General features: G+C 28.3%; 1 long non-coding RNA gene across 1 annotated transcript; it reads right to left on the bottom strand.

Moving 5' to 3' along the window:
* Positions 1 to 21,309: 21,309 nt before the first annotated feature.
* LOC136076453 (uncharacterized) lies at positions 21,310 to 21,944 on the bottom strand. Its single transcript, XR_010636282.1, has 2 exons — positions 21,737 to 21,944; positions 21,310 to 21,641 (listed from the first exon to the last, which is right to left on the bottom strand). It is a non-coding gene; the product is annotated as an uncharacterized LOC136076453 (long non-coding RNA).
* Positions 21,945 to 22,206: the final 262 nt, after the last annotated feature.

The raw sequence follows: 22,206 nt of genomic DNA, 5'->3' as shown, positions 1-22,206 counted from the left end.
ATTTGCATACAATTGTAAGTCACTTTTTTGACATAAGTGTTGATAAGTGCAGTGCTTTGTTGCAGTTTAACGAGAGTCAGTGAGAGTTGTGAACTGTTTTGAGTCTTATAGATGTGTATGTAATGTAGACAGTCAATGCAATGTTCTTGTGTGTGTCTACTGTATTATAATGTCTTGATGGTATGAGTTGTTAGTATAAAATTGGTTGAAAGTCATTAAAACTAGTGTAACGTAAGCTAGACGTGAATACTAGAAGTCCGATAACATGTATTTTAAAAAGAACAAGCTATTGCAACTTGATAATCTGGAATATTTAAATAGAATTACACCAATATAGTAACAATAACTTGTATATTTAGTTAACAAACTAATAATCTGTATATATATTTTACAACTCATATTCTAAAATTATATGGAATTTTGTATTTTGTTGAATAAGTTATAAGATTAGCTGTGAATATGTCATGTGACTGTAATGTTACCAGGAGTATCTGAAGTGGAGTAAAATTATTTGTTTTCTAAAACAGTTAGCAGGTAGCCTCTAGTCAGTTGAACAGACTGTATGTATAGCATGGCTGACATTGTGTCATATACAGTGAATATTTAATAATAAAAAATAATGGTAGGTTTCTTTACTATATCATTTGTGAGTTTTAGCTGTCCTTTAACTTGCTGTTGTTTTGTATGCAACATTCATTCAAGTGAATCATTTAATATAGTATAATATATTATATGTATAATATTGTATATATTATGTATATATATGTATAATATTGTATATATTATGTATTATATATATGTAATATATACTATAATATATGTATATATATATATATATATATATATATATATACATATATATATATATATATATATATATACATATAAAATATTTATATGTATATATATATATAAACTATATATATATATACTATATTTTATGTATATATATACTATATTTTATGTATATATATAATATTTATATATATATATATATATATATATATATATATATATATATATATATATATATATATATGTATATATATATATATATATATACATATATATATATACAGCTATGCTCAAATGTATGGAGCACCCCTATATTTTATTTAAAATTCAAAAGTAATGAACAAATAGTAAATGTGAATGTGTTTATTTGGTACAAATTATTTCAATTCAACAATATTATTTAATATAATTAATATTTTGTAGCACCTTCCTTTGCCTTGATCACCGCACGTAGTCTTTTGGGCATGCTGTCCACAAGATCCTTACATACATTCGCTGGTATATTTTCCCATTCATCCAGAATTTTCGCTTTAAATTCTTCTTTGGATTTACATCTGTAAATTGACAACTTCCTCTTCAAAATAGACCACAAATTTTCTATGGGTGACAAATCTGGAGACTGGGGGGGCCACGTAATGAGGGGAACTTCATTTGTTGAAAACCAGTCCAAACTTTTTTTTGCCTTGTAGCAAGGAGCGTTATCTTGTTGAAAATAATATTGAGGGACATCTTCGTCAAATAATTTCAATATTGATGGCTCCAAAACTTCATTTAGCATGGTAATGTAGCGCTCTATTCATCCTACCCTCACATAAAAATATTTCACCTACGCCACTGGAGGCCATGCAACCCCAGATCATTGTGCCACCACCGCCAAATTTGACTGTAGGGATGATACATTCCGGCTCAAATGCTTCGCCTGGTCGTCGTCTTACAAAGGTGCCTCCAGGTTGCCCGAAAATCTAGGTCAAAAAAGTAAAGGAATACAAATTTGATATTATAAATTTCAACATGTAAAATTTCAGGTACTTAAAGGAATAATTTCGAAATGATATTTTTTTTTTATTTTTTGGTTACACCGTAAGTCATAATGATGCCTTACCTCTATATTTGATTCGTCTGACCAAATAATTTTGGCCCAATCTTCTGATGACCAATTTTGGTGCTGTTTAGCCCATTCTAAACGAAGTTTCTTATGGTGCTCAGTCAGCAATGGTTTTCGGCGAGCCCTTCTTCCATGTAAATTACCTTCTTTTAAGTATCTTCTAACACTTGGAGCAGAAATTTGAATTTTTCTGTGCTCCCACAGATCGCTAACCAAGTCTTTAGAAGATTTGGTCCGATTTCGAAGTGAAATCCTGTTGAGGAAACGATGGTTTCTAGGAGAAAGTATACGTTTTCTTCCCGTTTTTGGTCTATTTTTGTATGAACCAGTTTCACTAAATCTATTTATAGCATTTTGTACTGCTTTCCTTGAGCATTTCATAATTTTTGAAATTTCCACTTGGGAATGTCCTTGTTTATGGAGTATCACAATTTGGCTTCTTTCACTCACAGAAAGTTCGCGTGTTTTACTCATAATGAAAATAAATAAAGAACGATAAAAAAAATCACTACTTTTAAACAATAGATAATGAGCGGCTGACAATAGTTACGTTTAAGATAAGAATGAAATGAATATCTTAATTCGACAAAATTTATACTAAGTGAGTATGTAGACAAGTTAAGACAAGTCTAATCATGCCCAGACAAGCAAATTCAACATGCATTAAATGATTTACTAATGCTTAAACGTAAAAAACAAATAAAATACCATTTAAAAAAAAAATTCATCATGTATATCTCATTTTTTAAACACAAATATATTTAAACAAATAGGTGCTCCATATATTTGAGCATAGCTGTATATATATATATATATATATATATATATATATATATATATATATATATATATATATATATGTGTGTGTTAGTTATATTTATAAAGTACTTTCTGTTTTCAAACTCAGGATTTCAACATATAGTATTACGGAGGTTGGTCCAAATAACTTTGCAAACAAGCAAAATATCTAAAAAGTTACACACAATTAATTGAACCAGAATGGTTAAATGTTTACAAAACAGTAATTGGTAGCTGTAATTTTAATTTTAAGTGTTGAAAATTGGAAAAGATGTTGATCTATATATTTTTATATATTTACATTTCTTTTTAATGGCTGCCTGTTAAAAATAAATGAATTTAGTTGAATTTACAAAAAATAGATACAAAAACTCAAAAAAAAAAAATATATTAGTTTACATTAAAATTGTAAACTTCATGTATTCTTATGAAATAATGTAAATTGAAGATATTCTTTTCTCCTTTCTATACAATTTTATTCACTTGACCAAATTTGAATGTTTTTGCATTTATTTTTTAGAATCGATTAAGCGCTTTGAGCCTAAGGCAACAGACAAAGAAACTAGATTATTTATAGTCTCTTGCCTAAAGTATGCACCTTATCGTTTGAATGGAGGTAAACGGAAATCTGACAACCACGAAATAGACGATGAAGACGCGAAAGTGATAAAGAAAAAAATCAAGATGAATTCGTAGTAGACGATAACGTTGAGTAAAGTTAAGGCGGAAGTAGTTTCGAAAAAGAAAAAGAAATTATCTCCTTTGTAAAAAACTTTAACATATACATTTTAGTAAACTTTTTAAAGTGTTATGTTTCAACGTTGTTTTTTTGACGTTGAATCGATGTAGATATTAGAACGTCAATTTCTTGTTTTCAAATCAACGCTTAAATCAATGTTTATAAATCAACATCAGTTCAATGTTAATTTATTGACGTTGAATCAATGTTGATATTTCAATGTCGATTTCTTGTTTCCAAATCAACGTTTGTAAATCAACGTCAGTACAACGTTAATTTAATGACGTTGAATCAATGTTGATATTTCAACGTCGATATTTTGTTTCCATTTCAACGCTAAAATCAACGTCAATAAATCAACGCGTTATCGACGTTGAATCAACGTTGAAATGCTTGCTGGGTTACAACGTTTTAAATGAACCTTATTCTGTATCATTTTAATGTTGCAAAGTATATATCTAAACGTATAGTCAATAACAGCGTTTATATTACAAGCTTTGGTCTTGTATTAAACCACGACAATGGCTCCCATACAAAAAGAAGATTGGTAGACCTAGTAAAATTTTTGGAAATAATGTGCTTATTGATACAGAAAAGTCAGTACTTAGATCAGGAAGAAAACGTTCACTACATTCGATACATATTCCGGCTGTTGCTATAAACAAAAATATTGCCGATAAAAAAAGCAGACGTTCTTCTCGTTTAAATCATTGGATTGTAAAAAACTTTAATGGAGGAAAGCTACCATTGAACAGAGCTATATTGCAAAAATATCTTTTTGAGAGAGAAAATAACCCTAGATAAAAAACAAGATTCATTACAAATCATCTAGTTAGCGAAATTGTTAAAATTGTTGGCTACCTGCTCGTATTCCAATGAAGCATAACAAGAAGGACTGTTCTGATCAGATTGTCCGTTTGGGAAAAGAATATGAGACACTGAAAAAATATCCTAAAAGCAGAAGACAAGAAAGAAAAGTAAAGCAAAAAGTTACATCTTTTACAATTAAACTAGACAGTCTGTTTGATATATCACATACAGATACTTACACATTGCTGAAACACTCTGGTAACGACGAGTGGCCTATTGACTAGAAATTTGTAAAAAGGCAACGAAAGTTTCCTTCAGTGGGCCCAATGGCTTAAGTTGACAAAATACTTGCTGAAAAAGAGCGACAACGCTGCATGAAACTACAGTATCAGGAAATAAAGAAAAGAAAGGAGTTGCTTCATATTAAGAAACAGCAACTCAAATATTTAACCATTATTGATAATAATGAAGGCAACGAGGACGACGAATTTTCTTCAGATATTACGGAAGATGAAAGAGATAAGAGTTTATCAGTGAAAGAGAAAAAAAACATCATTGTAAATTAGCGATAACGATGAAAATTTCAAAAAGAGAGTTATTAAAAAAACGTGTACAGTTGCTGATGGATCCGGTATTAGTGAAAGACAACAGCTACTTATTTTGGGGAAGACTTTAGCATTAGGTGGAGCAGCTTAAAATGATCTTACACTTTATAAATCATCAATTCATAGAGCAAGACCAGCTAACAGAATTAAAGAAGCTGTATTAATTAAAGAAACTTGGATTCCACCTGAATGTTTGGAAATTCATTATGATCGAAAGACTTTCAAGCAAGCTACTGAAAAAAAGGAAAAGCGACTTGCTGTGTATGCAGGGCCACCTCCTAAATTGTTAGGTTCTCCTAAAATAGCGGAAAGAACTGTTCAAACGCGATGTTGTTCAGTAATGAACCTAGTTGATAAATGGCAATTAAGAGCGTCTGATGTTGCATTTGTCTATGATACAACATCTGCAAACAGTGGAGCATATAATGGAGTTGCAATTCTAACTGGGCACTAACTGAGGCAAATTGGTCGTTCTCTACTCCAACTTGAATGCAGACATCATATTTCAGAGCTTTTTATAAAAGCAACATCTATTCTATATAGATTCTATTTGTTATCCGAACAAATCACCAAGAGTTCAGTTGTTTTTCATAACCTTAACAAGAATATAAAAGAACTTAGGGTGTGGGACTGGCCTCATGATCAAAATAGTTTTTTCTTTCAACAAGCATTTGAAATAATGAATTGTGCAATGGACTGCTTGGAGAGAAAAATATTTCCTCGTGAGGACTATTGCAAACGAGTGAAGCTTACGCTATTTTTTTTCGGCGGGCTTATCAAAAGAGGATTCGGCATTCGGTATGCTGGTTCTGATCATCAGGCATGATGGATGTCAAAAGCCATTTATTATACAAAAATATTCCAAGTATCTCATACTTTTGAAGATACTGATGAAGAAGTAAGAAAGGTTGAGAGGATGGCTGAGCTCATTTATCTTTTTTACCCATAGTACTTTCTTCAAATCTGATATTACTTCCGCTGCTCCATGACTTGCATTTCTTTTATTTAATGAGGAAATTTAAATCATTCGACCTTGAAAGTGCACAAGAAATTATCAAGTCTTTTGAAAGACACATTGGATGCTTATCTGAGGAGCTAGTAAGTAGTCTTTTCCTTGTTCGACGACTCTGTGAGTTATGCAGCAAGACAATGATGGGTCAGAAACTTATAGACTTACCAAGACCTAAAGTATTTACTGCATATTAACCGAAGACTCCGATTATTTCTTGGCGCGACAAAGAAAAACCTTTTTTAACGTCTTTTATTGGCAAAAAGTCATGGTTGCTTTTTCATTTGTTAAAATTAAACAGACCCCAAGAATGGCTAAACGTTCCGTCAGAGCATTAGAACAAATTTGAGGACTTTAACGCCGCAAAAAAATTTGTATGCATTATTTGTATATCTTTCTTGTGTCAACGATATTGCAGAGCGAGCTTTCAAGCTTATTAGATTTTGATCCAGTAGAGAAAGAACAACTTGCTCAAGTTGTGGAAAAGCATCGAAATAGCTTTAAAGGTACATATTTCTCAAAGAAATCAATTAAAATTAATTTTCAACAATCAACCAAACAAAATTTCAGTGATGTTATTAATTGTATATTTATTAGTATTTCAATAAATCTTTTGTGGGATATGTACAAATAGTCGTAATTTAATAAAATTTTGTATAACTCTTTTCTAATTGTTAATAATTAAATTGTGTTAACCCCATTAAAGTATCTATAACAATTAGTGAATAAAAAAATTGGGCAACAATTGCGCAATTTGTTATACTAACTTCCAATGTTTTGTGGGGTATTTAAAAATTGTTCCATTTTGTTCCAAAATTGATCTCAAAACCCTAAATACAAAAAAAGTTAAAAATTTTTTGTATTTAGGGTTTTGAGATCAAAATTTAACCAATTTCAAACCATTTTTATTTCAAATGAAAGGCCTTAGTATTTATCAACAGAATATTTTTAATATACTTTGTTTTATGTATAAATGTAAAACTAACGCGTCTCCAGTTTCCTTTCATAAATTATATACCTTGAAAGAAACAAATAAATATAACTTAAGAAATCATAATCTGGTTCGGCAACCTTTTTCTCTAACAAATTTTGGAAAGTCATGTATTGCATTTCGAGGAACTTTTCTTTGGAACAAAACAGTTTTGAAAAATTTTGATTTTTCCTATTAATGGAATTACATTTCATTCACAAACGTTTTTTTCATAAATTTTAAAAAATTTTAAGAACTGAATGTGTTGTACTGTTAAGGTTTTTATAATCTAATCTTTCCCCATTACCAAGGGCGCCTTACCAAAAAAATATTTTAAGAAAATTCCGAAATCACCAAAGAAATTTAGACATACAATACTGGTGCGCGTTTTATAAAATAGATTTTCTTATATGAAACAGAAGTAAGCGAATCTGATATTTTATCAGAAATACAAATTTTAATTTTAACCTAATGATAATTTAATAACCAACTCAACTTTTAAAATTTTATTAAAGACAACGTTCATAGTTGATTCTATAAATAAAATAAAGGGTAGGGGCAGGGGGTTTAATACTTAAAAATTACCGACTGATTCGCCAAAAAAAAATGTCCTCTAAACTAAAGTTCACCTGACTGAATGTGTCAAATGCCCAACTAGCTGGCTACATTTTTTCAAAAAACTGACAATACCTTGATAATTACATTCATTGGGTGGGACATAAAGGAGGTGTTACACCCGCCACACACGCCCTTAAAATTGCCTCCACTTTCATAACAATAACACGATTTAAAGTAGTGCTGTCAAAAGTCTCGATTACGGTTTGAAAATACTATTAAACTCACCGTTTCGGGCGAAAAAGATGCACGGTGTAAATTCAACACATGCCCAGCATTCGAGAAAGCACATATTATTGACACTGAACATGCTAGAATGCAAATGTATTAGCGCGGTAAAATAGCAAACTTTAAGTAACGTATACATAAATAACAAAAACTAGGTTTTACAAAACGTATTTTTTTAAAATTGATGAGCGCAATTTTCTTTTCATTCCAGTTATTTAAAATAATAAACATAACTTTTTTTTTCGTTTCAGTTGCTTTAATTGTTTAAAATAATCTTGTCTAATAATATAAACTAGCAGAAAGCAACCCGTATTACGGGTTATGGTCGGTCTGTTACATAATTAATTTAAAGTGGCTGTTTTCCACAATTTAAGTTGCGAAACCTATAGTAATACCCTTTTAGAAAAACGCCTTTAAATTGAAAAAATTATTCCATGTGTTTAATTAACATAAACAGTATGAATTAAAATAATTTACCAATTATTACTTAACATTATTTGAGTAATTTACAACTGACATAGGTCATATCAGTGTAAGGCAGAACCATTTTCCTCGATATTCCTAAGTTCCACACAATTCGTTTTTAGTTACTGACATAAAATAATAACACTTCATTATGCTTTTAATTGATGAAAATATCCACTAAATTCTTGTTATATTATCTATAAGATGAACTTTAAATAATTATTAAGATTAATATGAAGTTACCTTTTATCATACAGGAGTTGTTAATTTTTTGGTATCCACTTGAACCAATTTTCTTTAAAAAAGAAAATTGTTATCTTAAAAACGTTAAATGCACAAAACTAAATAAATTCATTAAAAATAACTAAGTTTATTATAAAGAACTAAGCATTTGAGTACAAATACGTTTCAAACAAAAACAGTTTAATTTAAAATCAAACATGTGTATAACAAATTTATAAAAATGTAAACTTTGATCTTTTATATTGCATTAATGCGTCATATGACAAACCTAAAATAAAAATTGTAACAGATATTAGACATAAAAGAAAATAAAAATAAAACTGGAGAACATTTGACCTGCTTTCAGTATTCTGTTGTCATATTTCAATTGCTGTCAAAATGCAGTGTGTCGGAGTTGTTTAATGACGTTATTTCATGTTGACTTTTAGTAAACTTTAGTTTAGTTTAAAAGACATCACAAATGTTTTAATAAAAAACCAAAAAAATTACAAAATTAAAAAAGAATTTAAAAAAATCACCGAAGAAAATGCGGCAACGGAAAAGTTATTAACACTTATAGAAGACATTTACAACCTTTTAAATGCCGTTTTTTCCTCAGTGTTTTCCATACCGCCACACTATGAAGCGAAAAGCTCAAAAAGTGGCCATAAGTGGAATTCTTTTAATACACCATTTTCATCAAACTTTTTTTAAAACTTTTTAAAAAAAATATCAAATGATAAGAAAAATATATATTTTGGTTCCCTCATGTCTACTAACCTAGTGAGAGAAGCATTTTTTCCTACCTTGTAGGAAGTAAAAAAAGTTCGCTAAAATTCGCGAACTTTTTACACTTTTCTAATTATTATTTTTTTTACTCATTTAGATAATTTTTTTTTATCATTAAGTTTTATTTAGGCATTCTTTTATCTTTTTCAAAAGTAAAAAGCTTAAAATATTAAATATAGCTTTTGCCAAATGAGTAATTAAATTATTAGGTGAAAATATAAATTTTCCGAAAAATATTGTTTTTGAAAATAATATATCTCAAAAGTTCCGCAGAGTTCCACCCTGAAATGACTTTTTTCATTCTAGGAGATGTTATAATAAATAACTAAAAAAAAATCAGCTGCCCCAAATTGCCCAAAATGGATTTGTGAGCATTAGTATATAAAATAAAAATCTGTGTAAAATATTCCCAATAATCAGGGGCATATAAACTATACGTGGTCATTGCTTCTGAACGCCAAAAGATTTTTTATGAAATTTGAATTCTATTGATAAAATTAAATTTTATTTTAAGTTTTGAAAACAATTATGTTTAAAATACTGTCCTTCCTCTCGAAGGTTTGGAGGGGGTCGTTACTTGGGTTTTTTATGTTCCCAAGCTCCAATAAGCGTAATATTTGTAACACATCCTCATTTGACAATAGTATTAAAATAAAAAATTTGGGAGTTCACATCATATCTGGACAAGTGTTTCATCCGTATTTCTTGAATCTTGAATACAGATGTTGCTAACATGATGTGATTATATTGTGTTTATTAATGTTCGCAACTAGAGCAAAAGTCTAGTCACTAATTGGAACACATCAGGCCGTCAAACCCTAAGTGAAAATGCAAAAAAGATTAATTTAGAGTAAGTATTAAGCAAGTAATTATCAAAAAGGACAAAAGTCCTGTTAGAAAGCTTATAATTTAGTTGTAAGTATAGGCAGGACTGATTTTCGCATGTTTTTAACGATTAGGGTTTTTCTTGATTCTTTGACAAATTCAACTCAATCTTGCAATGTTGGTTTTGCCAAGCCTAGTGAAATAGACAAGCTGGATATAATTAGAGAAAAAGTTTGCAATAAGCAAGCTATAGCTTTAGGATTTTCCACACTGCACTGTTGGATACGAATTTTTGAATTCATTTTACACTCGGGATATAAAATGGATATTAAAATATACCAGTCCCGGTCTCCAGAACATAAATTATCAGTAAAATCTCGAAAAAAAGAAATCAAAAGAAAGTTTAGATAGGTGTTAAGGTTAGTGGTTGATACTCCAAAACAGGGATTTGGAAATTATTGGAAAACTAATACAGGAAACACTGCAATTAATATGTATATATTATATATACAGAGCTGGTCAGTGGCATTTCGGGGGCCTTGGTGCAAACTTAGTTTAAGGCCCTTTAAAAATATGTAACCTAACAGAGATATTTTTGAATTATCACTTTATTTCCTAGTCAAGTGTGTAATTTTAATGAGCAGTATTTATAAAAATAAAAAATTAACCACTTAATAAAAAAATACGAAATTGTGAAACATTATGTGTGCTTTCAGAGAAAATAAAAAGTATTAAAAACAACATTCTTTATCATTGTTTACAAATAAACCTTTCAGTGAAAAATAGAAACTCTCCGTGGTTTGATTTCAGCAAACTTTTTTATTATCTCCGTTAATTTAATGTTACGGGGAATCTCATTTTCAATAGAAACTAAAAACAGCTCGCACAGTTGGTATTGATTCATAGTGGTTCTTAAATAAGTTTTAATCAGATTTCAATCAACTTTAGAAAAGTTTCGTTTTCCTGAGGCTATAGTACTTGGCATAGATTTTATAATTCGCAGAGCTACGCAAATATTTGAAAATACATTCATCAGCTTGTTACTTTTAAACATTTTGATGGTGTCACATTTGATGAAAGTAAATTTGAAATCATTTATAGTTCAGAAAATAATTACTTTTTATCAATGTCAGAATATTCCTCAAAAACTAATTTATTTTGTAAGTCAAGGCAGTGTTTTTTTAAGTTCTGAAAGACAAACCTTTTGTGAAGAATGTACATTAATAAAAAACAGAATATTGGTACTTAACCATTTATTTGATTTAACCTTTCCTTCGATGAAACAGCTACATTATCAATAAGAACATTCTAGAATTCTATTCGATAAATTTCTTTAGAATCTTGGATAGGGTCATTATTACTTTCGAAAAAAAATAATGTTTGTTTTGCGCGCTTATAAGGAATGGGTGTTTATAGACTTTGGTTCCACGTCTAATTCACTTGCAAGCTCCGTAATGCAACTGCAGAAGCCATTATTGCAAAAGTCTGCAAGGAATATTAGTTCAGTCACTCGTCGTTAAAAGATCTAAATACTTTACTTGCATCATTTTGCTAATTAAGTTAATACGAAAGAGGATCTTATACCAGACAACTTGTGAAACTAGAGAAGAAAAGCTTTTCAATTGATTTCCAAGCGTTTCAGCTTCGTTTTGGCAATCGGTAGGAAAACAATTACGTCTAATTGTTTCATATAATGAGTCATGTATTTCTTCTACCTGCTTACGTAATGCTTTAACACTGTTTATGCGAGCTTCCCACCAAGTGTATAAAAGCGATTTTAGAGTTCAACCATCTTTTTGACGGCGACTTTTAAGAATATACCATTGCTTTGTAGACGCAGAAAAGAAGATGAACAAATTCTGAATAAAACCAACAAAAGATACTTAACTAACTAAAGTTTTTGCAGCAACAGATAAAATTAAGTTCAAATTATGACATGCAAAGGGAACAAAAAAAACCGAAGGGTTTAGACTACAAATTCTGGCTTAAACACCAAAATGCCGACTTTTCATATTTGCTCCGTTATCAAAACCTTTATCTTAACAGTTCTTCATGTCTAATCCTAGTTATTTTAACTAATTTGAAAAAACATTTGTTAAGTGAGCTCCTGTTTGACAGTCAACATGTAAAAACAATAACTTGATTTATGCATTCTGTTGGATATATATATATATATAAATATATATATATATATATATATATAGCATTATGTTGGATATATATATAAAATGCGGTAGTGTGTAGTGGTAAAATGAAGCGAGAGGTTCCGAGTTCGATCCCCACCACGTCCCTGTTAGTACCGCGCTAAACTTGTTTCTCCGCGCAGCGCCCTTGTTCGTCGAGGTTCGTGTTTCGGAGTTATAGAGTTGAGAGAGGGTTATAACCATTATTAAGTAGCCTCCACATCTGACATCTGTAGTGGTCTTCTTGGCCTTGAGGAGGTGAATAACAAAAAAAGAAAAAAAAAAAAAAAAAAAAAAAATGAAAGTTTATATATATATATATCTATATATATATATATATATTTATATATATATTTATATATATATATATATTTATATATATATATATATATTTATATAAATATATATACATATATATATATGCATGTATATATATATATATATATATATATATATATATACACACATATTATATATATTATATATATATATATATATATATATATATATGTATATATATAGATATATACAAACATGTATATGTATATAAATATATACATATATATACATATATATATATATATATATATATATATATATATATATATATATATATATATGTATATATATATATATATATATATATATATATATATATATATATATACATGTATATATATAGATATATATATATACACATATGTATATATATATACATATACACATATATATATATATATATATAAATATATATATATGTATATATATATATATATATATATATATATATATATAAATTAGTGATATGTGTTTTTTATTTTTTTTAAAAAAATATGTTTACTATAAAATAAATAGATGAAATTTTAACAAAAATAATAAAAAAACGCCCAAATAGCTTTCTGCAACAAAAAAAGGTCACCCCCAAAATAAAAATTTGATTTACCATTTTTATACATTCATTTTTGACCGATGTTTTAATCTTAAGCTTAATTCTCAGCTTAATTCTATTTATTTCATTATTTTGTTATGAATTTATAAATATAACGCCACACGTTACCATGGCAACGAAACGGCCGTGTGCCGGCAAATACTTGGAATTTTTATGTGATGACGTCATTGTGTTACCACGGTGATATAGACGACTGTAACAGACTGTAGAAGATTATAGAACTTAGTAGAACATTCTGGAAGCTCTAAATAATTATATAAGCGAGCTGCTGTCAGAGCTCAGTGTTGATAATGTGAATAGTTCTATGAAGTACTCTGCGTGTAACTGAGCTAATAAGGAACTACTGTAGCGAACTAAAGACGCTGTAAGTGTACGAAGTATAAGTAGTTGTAGCATTATCATTAGGATACGGACTGGATTATCGAACTGTTATCAACATTGACTGGATTATCGAACTATAATTGGATTACTATTCAGTTAAAGTATTTTATTAATTAAACGACTTTATTAAACGGATATTTACGCTCAGCTATCCGTAAAGTCGTAACAATATTATATGATGTCTCACAAGAAAAGTCATACCACAGTAACAAAGAACAAGAAGACTTGGACTAAAAATTTGGTGAGATTTCAAGAGTCACACAGAAGAAGAGGAAGCGTGGCTGTAGAAGAACATTCACTCGATGAAAAATCCAGAATACCACTTCAATTGCAGATCGTAGGAAGATACCAGTTTCTCGGAGCATATGTTAAAGGAAGAAAAGAACGAATAGACCAAATTTCTAAAGAAATTACAAAATTGTGGGACAATAAACTGAATTTTCCACGTGTGTCTGATCAAGTGATAAGAGCAAAGCTTATGAAGGTGCTGAAGGTCTATGATGAATGTGTCAAGCGTGGAAAATATGATGTTCTCAATGCATTATTTGACATCACGAAAGTGATTGGCCAGTGGTTATCCTCGGAAGATAAACGTCTATACCACCTACAAAAAGAAAGTAAAGGACAGGTGGGGTACTCAACAGGACAAGTGGCAAGTAAAGAAACCATTCACCCTTCCAAGAGAAGGAAAGTCCAGTCTGGAACAGCAATACCTTCCACATCACAAGTCCTGTCTACCACAGACAGTGGTACTGAATCTGAAAACTGCAAAAGTAAGAGTGAAGATGATGAAGACGACGACGGTGATAAAGACGATGATGAGGACACTCAGAAAAAAACTAGAAAGCACTACAAAAGTAAATTTGCTGTAAGTATGGTTACATCAAGTGGAGTTTCCACAAAGAAAGCTGCTAAAATATGCAATGTATTATCACAACAAGGTATTGATATTCCAACTCCAAGTCAATCAGCAATTTACAAGTCCATATTCAAAGAGGCAGGTAAATTAAAAAAAGAAATGATACAACAACTTAAAATGGAACAGTGGTCCTTACACTTTGACGGCAAACGAATAGATGATAAGGAATATCAGGTAGTTGTACTTCAGAATGAAAGAACTGACGTGAAACTTGATGCACTGTGTTTAAAAGATGGCAAAGCTGAAACTGTTGCTGAAAAAATTGCCAAACTTATTGATGAATACAATTTGTGGAATTCAATTAAGATGATCATTACTGATACAACAAACGTCAATACATATAATACGTCAATACATATACTGATAAAACAAACGTCATACTGGGAAGAGAAATGGAGTTGTTGTGAAGTTGCAACGTATGTTTAAATTAAAGGGTGTCACAATACCACAATTTATCGGTTGTCAGCATCACGTACTAGACAGGATTCTCCATCTGGTGATGGACGAAGAACTTGGGGGTGATACCAAATCTCCAAACATTGAATACCCATTTGTGTCTGAACTGTTGAATAAGTATGATGAACTGAAGGATAAGTTTGTGAATGGAACTGTAGAAATTCTTGATAAATCAGGGTGGAGAGACGATATGAAGTTTTTGTACCATTTAACAAGAGTGTTTAGGTTCTATGAAGAACAAAGAAACTTCCCTCTGATTCACTTTCAGAACATTCCTAATATGAGCAATGCCAGATGGAACTCAAGAGCCATTCTCGCCATTCTGGCGTTCATTCTTATGTCTGAAGCGAGAAAGAATTTGGAGAAGGTTTGCAGGTTCATTTCATATGAGTGGGCAGAACATTGGTTTAGTAGTCAAAAGTACAATGACAATGACTTCAAGAATTTATCTGATGTATTGAAGCCTTACAAAAAGGCATTGCAGTCATTCAAAAATCACTGGAAGAAAGAGCCATCCGTCATCGACATACCACGAAGTAATCAGATAGCTGAACGTGCAATCAAGGTGATGCAAGACCTGTATGCTTCCTGCAGAAAGAAAGACAAACTGCAACTTCGATTCATTCTAAGTAATAAGCGCTAGACTCTTTATGAGACGTGAGCATCATGTGACCCATGTACTAAACACAGTAGGCCTATAGACACAGACAGTTATGTATATTGTTGTACTAGACGCTTTGATACTGTTAATTTTGTAATACTTGTATAATTATATATCACATAATGTTTTTTGTTATATCACAGTACATGTTGCATAAATAAATAAAATAACAACAGGAGTATGACTCTTACAACATCTTCAGCCTTTAATATTCATTTACTGTACAAAAGTGTACCTATTGAAAATTCGATTTTTTGGTTTTGGGGTGACCTTTTTTCAAAATATGTCAAAATGAAACATCTATTCGTTCTTTTTACATAAAAGTTCATTGAATTACGATACAGGCCTAGTAGGTTGCAAAAAAGTCATATCCCTAATATATATATATATATATATATATATATATATATATATATATATATATATATATATATATATATATATATATATATATGTATTGACATTTATGCTACGAAAATGATATAGGGATGCATAAGTTTTGAACCTCATAAATTCTTATCGCGAAAAACTTGTTTTTATGATATATATAAAATGTGAGTCATAAATAGAACCGGCCATAAAACAGATAATTTACGCTAATGTGCAGTTATTTTATTGAATTATATTTTAATTTAACATTTTATTTTATGTTTGAATCATTTAATAAAAGGTTTTCTTTTTGACTTCTTTTTTGTGAAAAGTTTCTCAATGAAATGAGGTTTGCTAAAGATCTTGACAAAGAACTCGACTACTTGATGGGAGGAATGGCTAAAAAAATTGTATAATTAGTTAATTTCAAGCAACACGAACTGGTAAAGGCAATTCTAGCAGAAATTGAGTGCGAAATTGATAAATCTATGAAAAAAGTAATGTTCAATAATTGAAAAATAATATTTTTCAAAATAAAAGTTAAAGTAAAATTTAAAAAAATTTCGCTTCTTAATAGTGTTTGTATATGACATCATATTCTTTATGCAATCCTTGGAATTAGGGCCTCCATTTGGCAATGCCGACCTAACTACCAATCTTAAAGTTACTTAGATTGTTCAGTTTTTATTGATCTTGTTTTTATATTGTTGTATTGAAAATCTTGTGGCAATATTTTTGTGCGGTATAAGTTATTTTTACCCTAAATCCAAGGACTGGCCTTTTGCATTATGCCATAAAATACTATGTTATCAATATATTATGAATGGCTTGTATGGATGTTGTGTATGGATTAACATCTAAAAAACGACCATTAACAATAACTAGAATGGCAAATACTTTAAATGAGATTCTAAATTGATTTATATGTATAGTTAAACATTCAGCATTTTTATTACTATTATTTTTACTTAAAGCTTTTTAGGTAAAAATAATAATAAAAAATTGGTTTAAAATTATTATTCCTGGTAAAACATTTTATATTTTAATGTTCTAAAAACTTATGCATTAAGAAAAATAGTTGCTGCTTAAGATATTTCCTAACATTTTCAAATAGAATTATTTTTTTTTATAAATAAAATATTTACAAAATATTATGAATTCTTATATAAACTTAAATTTACGTGTATAACTATAGCGCTTACAAAAACAATATGAGTATGTTTTCGGACAACTGGATCTCCTTCAAATCAGAATAATCGGACAACTGGCTTTCCTTACAATCAGCATATATGGGCAATTTGATCCTCTTCCAGTCAGCGTATTTGTACAACAGAATGCTCTTTTTTTACAAAATAAGAAAACACATAACCACACACACATACATACACACACACACACACACGCACACACACACACACACACACACCCACCCACACACATACATACACATACCCACATACATGATCAAATGCACTATTTGATGTTATCAATAATAAATTAGTGTAGTGTAATGGATGTTTTTTAGATCTAATTTAGAGGCGTGGTGGTCTAAGTTGCAAGTTCAAATCCTCCATCGGACACTTTCTTAAAGTAGTTTTATTTTATATATATATATATATATATATTGATATATATTGATATATATTGATATATATATATATATATATATATATATATATATATATATATATATATATATATATATATATATATATATATATATATATATATATATATATATATATATATATATATATATATATATATTGTATTTTCTTTGCTCAAAACAAAACTTCTTTTCTATCCAAAATTTATATTTTTACCTGAATTCCACTCATCTTTACAAAAGTCTACAAAAATTTTTTTTAAATAACTACTCATAAAATTCGACATTACAAAGACCGCCTAATACATAATTACAACTAAAATAATAAAGAACTATTAATAAAAAGAAATCAGCGTAATTGCCATAGAATGTTTTTAAACTTTCTGCGCACAATTTACACTTCTCCTTGGTCCCTAAGGATTATACAAATTATAATTCTCGTATTTTTGGGATTTCTTACTATTATTTACTTCGTAGCAACGGCTGTTTTTTTCTTGGAATCCCATTTCGGCTTCACTATTTGTTACAAGTATATGCTCTTGACTTGTCTTTTTTACTTTGTTCAAAATGGTTTTTTGCGTTATCACGACCACTGTCTGTGTTTAATTCTACTTCGATTCTACGAATATTGCATAATGTTTGAGTGTCATTTCAAAATCGGATATATTTAAGATGACGCGGAACGCCATTAACTTCTACTACTTGTTTCAAAATATTTCCAGTTAGTTTTTCTGGCTGCCACTTAGGATGGCACTTTGCATTTAGTAGTTTTAAGCATATGTTGACAACATTTTTAAACGTTTTGTTAATGTCATCTTTTGCCGGAAGATTATCTTTTCTCAATCTTTTTACGTCAATTTGATACCTGCTACTTTTCTCCATTGGGCTTGCGCCGTTTTTGTCGACTGAGACTTAGTACTATTATACAGCTTCCGGTGTTGACGCTTTCGAGCTTTCTGAAGTTCTCTTATTTGTACAACAGTTTCTTTCCACAATTTCATTTCTTCGGGGAAAATAAACAGCTCGAAACCTAATGCGCACTCCCCAACCATCAAGAATACTTCTTAACTGGTCAGTTTTGAAAGTTGCTTTGCTATCTGTCAAAATATTCAGTGGCGCACCTCGCTCTCAAAAGGTAAAGTGGAGTATTCAAGTAATGGCAAAACTTTCGTATGAAATCGAAAGTTGTCGCCACAATGCGTAAAGGTACGCGATCAATTAGAGTAAGAAACTTTTATCTGCCGAATTGTGTGACGTCAATGGCCACTTTATCGCATTTTTCTTTAGCGCTCAATTTTCCCCTCACCCATTCACCCATTATACAGGTATTTATTTACTAACATGGCCTGCTATATTTAGAGTCAGCTTAAACGTGATTTTCGGTAGCTTTAGGAATTGCTTTACGAACAAAGTTTAACATCCGTTTACTTCCAAGTGTCCTGTTCTTTTGTGTATGCTGGATATTGATTCAGCCTCAGAAACCGCTATTCCAATGGAATTAACAAAATGCACATCCTCTGTAAAATTATTTAACCATTTGCTTTGAACTCTTAGCAATACATCAGCTAAATTATCTTTTGAAGGAAAAAGTTTTACATAGACCATATTCTTCAATAAAAAGTTGCAAACGCTTAGTCTTCTTCAAATCAAAATTTTAATCATCGCTTTTAATTTCAATCTTGATTAAATGTTAACATCTAATCTGTTCACCTTACTTACTCTTATAACCATAATTTTTGAAATGTCTTCTAACATAATCAAGACTCACTACTTCACTATATATATATATATATATATATATATATATTTATATATATATATATATATATATAAATATATATATATATATATATATATATATATATATATATATATATATATATATATATATATATATATATATATATATATATATATATATATATATATATATATATATATATATATATTCATATATATATAACTCAATCTCAATCCCTTTCAATGCAAATACACAATTACATAAATGCATTTGTTAACTTTTTTTTTAACAAAAAAATTGGTTTCTATCTTGAGCAAATTTGAGTAAGAAACATTTTGTTCCTTAAATTACTAAGTAAAATATTAGAAATTTGATCACCTCACGTGCGATAATAAAATGTTAGGTTAAATGGTTTAGACATGAATTCACGCCAGAAAATTTACCATTTCTTCGTCTTTTTATAATAAAACCTTATCGATAAGTTACTAACTTTGGTAAATGTAACTAAATTTGTTCCACTATTTCATTATTTTTACGTCGGCAAACATACATATGGTGGTCAAATCTGTCTGTTCTGCAACTTGAAAGATGACCATTTGTGCGATTTCTCAAACTATTTGTTTTTCCTGTACATGTAGATTGACCATTACGCAATAAACATTTTAAATAATAAGTGACATTCTTGCTCTTACAATTAATGTAACTTTTAATTTTTTAAATAGTGTATTTAAATGTTTCAAAATTTTTTATCTTTTTATTGTTAAATGAAATTAAATTTAGCAAAAGTAAGTTGTCTCAAAAAAATTGCTGGTTGTTTGCAAGCTATTACAATATTGACATTAGATAAAACATTTTACGTGGTTTCACTAGTGGATATGCTGAATAAAAGATTACTTTTAGTTATTATAGGCTAGCAGCTTAGATTACTGTAAAATGTAGTGACTGAAAGAAAAATTTATTTTGCTTTCTTTTTCTTTCTTTTGTTGGGCTGGTTGTTGCAGTTTCGTATTATGAAATGCTTTTTTAATTATATTATCCTGGTAACTGGTACTTAATTTTTAAGTTATGAATATAACATTTTTTTAAAAATATTTAATATAAATTCAGAATATATATATATATATATATATATATATATATAAATATATATATATATATATATATATATATATATATATATATATATATATATATATATATATATATATATATATATATATATATGTATTTATATATGTATATATATATACATATATATATATATATATATATATATATATATATATATATATATATATATATATATATATATATATATACATATATATATATATATATATATATGTAAATATATATGTATTTATATATATATATTTATACATATATATATATATATATATATATATATATATATATATATATATATATATATATATATATATATATATATATATATATATATATTTATACATATATATAATTAAATATATATATAAATACTTATAAATATATATGCATATATATACATATATATATATATATATTTATATATATATATATATATATATATATATATATGCATATATATATATATATAAGTATTTATATATATATATATATAAATACTTATATAAATATATATATATATAAATACATATATATATATATATATATATGTATATATATATATATATACATATATGTATATATATATATATATATATATATATATATATATATATATTTAATAAAAAAATTGTTTTATACTTTGAGCATATTTGAGAAAGAAACATTTCGTTCCTTAAATTACTGGGTAAAATATTAGAAATTTGATCATATCACGTGCAATATTAAATTGTTTGCTTAAATGGTATAGACAAAATTACACGAGAAAATTAACAATTTTTTCGTGATCTTTTAATAAAACCTTTTCCATAAATTAGCAATCACGCAAAACGAAAATTTCCCTTAAACTGCTTTTTCTGGTAATAAAACACCCTAACATTTTTATTGATACTTTCAAAAAGTGTTTAGATATCTTTGTAAAGAAAAAGTAAATACTAACAAAATAATTTAAAACCTCAAAACTATATTTTAAGAAAAGAAACTATTTATAATAAATGAATAAAGCACAGTGGTTTAACATTCTTTAGGATTATAATTATTTAAAAAGTGTTTTTGGCATCTTTAATATGGACGTAAAATGTTTAATAATCTTATTAACTTTGATCGGTGGACGCGAAACTCTTTTTGTAAAATAAAACGATAACGGTTCGAAAAGTAGTTTGTTTTCGTCTTCTGGCTGAATATCAAAGATATTTTCGAGTCATGTAAGTATACTATTATGAACAACAAATTATTTTTAAAAGCAGTCTAAAGCTAAAAACTCTTGAAGCTAAAGCTAAAAAAATTATCAGTACAATTAACAACTCTTTTTTTTTTAAAAATTATTCTTAATTTAAAACTATTTATATATATTAAAAAGCATCAAATAACCTCTTTCTGCATTTCTTTTAACTTTTTTTCAGTTTTATCATTTCTTTTAGAGTCATTTTCAATAACACCTTGATCTTTGAGTTTTTTTTTTTTACATTTCATATACCTGTTGTAACTAATAAAAATTTGATAATAATACATCAGGGACTACTAAAACAACGGGACGCGAAACTCTTATTTCGTGTAGTTTTGACGACAAGGCCAATAAAAAAAAACCAAAACACTTCTATTATTAAACAATAATATAATTTTCAATAGAAATATAATTTAAAAAAATTATGGATCAATTATTTATCACTATTTTGAAACAAAAATTAAATTGTCTTGATGAAGTGTTAAAAATAAAACAACTTTTTACAAAGAAACTGTAAATCACTTTAAATTAGCTGTAAATAAACATTTTTAAAGACACTGTTAATGAATTAACTAATCATTATTTATCATACTATATTATATTCATATTATAATAA

The sequence above is a fragment of the Hydra vulgaris genome, chromosome 02 (assembly GCF_038396675.1).
Source record: "Hydra vulgaris chromosome 02, alternate assembly HydraT2T_AEP".
In the NCBI taxonomy this organism is placed as follows: domain Eukaryota; kingdom Metazoa; phylum Cnidaria; class Hydrozoa; order Anthoathecata; family Hydridae; genus Hydra; species Hydra vulgaris.
Note: the sequence above shows the minus strand (reverse complement) of the source record. Positions and strands in the feature narration are given on the sequence as shown.